The sequence below is a fragment of the Oryx dammah genome, unplaced genomic scaffold, assembly GCF_014754425.2.
Source record: "Oryx dammah isolate SB20612 unplaced genomic scaffold, SCBI_Odam_1.1 HiC_scaffold_4, whole genome shotgun sequence".
Classification (NCBI taxonomy): Eukaryota; Metazoa; Chordata; class Mammalia; order Artiodactyla; family Bovidae; genus Oryx; species Oryx dammah.
The window spans coordinates 52,715,559-52,716,691 of NW_024070188.1; positions in this window are offsets into that span (position 1 = coordinate 52,715,559).

Consider the following 1,133-nt stretch of genomic DNA (forward strand, 5'->3'; position numbering starts at 1 on the left):
GACAGATTTATTTTGCATGAATCTTTGGGGTCACAGAGGAGAATGTAGTAGGATTATGCTCTCCCACCACCAAACACGTCCATTCTTAATCTCTAGAACCTATGCATATAGTACCTTGCATGGTGAAAAGGACTTTGTGGATGTGATTAAGAATCTTGAGATGCGAGACGACTGTGGGTGATCCAATGTTATTACAAAGGCCTTATAGGAGAGAGGCCAGGATGTTCAGAGACAGAGAGGTAAAGTGGAAACAGAGGTGACAGTGATACAGGGCCATGAGCCAAAACATGTGAACAGCCTCTGGAAGCTGAAAAAGACAAGAAGTGGCTCCTTCGCTAGAGCCTCCATATGGAACGCAGCCCTGATGACACCTTGATTCTAGCCCACTGTCACTGATCTCACACTCCCGCACTTGAGAACTGTAAGAGAATAAATGTGGGCTGCTTTAAGTCACTGAGTGAGTGGTCCTTTTTTACAACAGCAACAGCAAATGGACTCAGGGACCAACCTGAAGACGAAGCACATGCTGCTTGCTATGCCGCCATGAAGTTCTTTGTCTCTGACCCAGGAGCCTTGTGCCTTCTGCCAGCTTGCACAGAACTGTGTCGTGATACTTGTAAGCTCGAAAGAGGGCTCAAATCTTAGACCCTTCACAATTCCTTACATTCAGTCAATAAGAACAATGGTATACAGCCATGGATATTTTTCCATCTTTTAAATATCCATCAGTCTTCTAATAAATCTACTTTTAACTAAAAAGCCACTTAAATAGTTTTGCATCTTAGTAATAGATAACAGTGATTTATATTCAATTACTTAAATTATGAATAATAATATTCACATTCATAAAAGCCATTAAAATCAGCACTAGAGTGAAAACAGGAAGTTTCTTTTTGCAAGAATGTATAAGAAATGTCCCATGCTTTGAGGCTTAAAGAATACTATTTTCCTCAAAAGACATTATGGGAAAGGGATTTCTTTGGGTGGAATAAATCCTAAAAGAAATTTGTTACATGACTCATACCACTCACTAGGATCCTAGAGATGACAGAAATTAGGAGGCATTATAAATGCGGAACTGGTTTTAAATAAAATGAGAAATTGGACATGTGAAAACAAAGAACCAGAGAAAA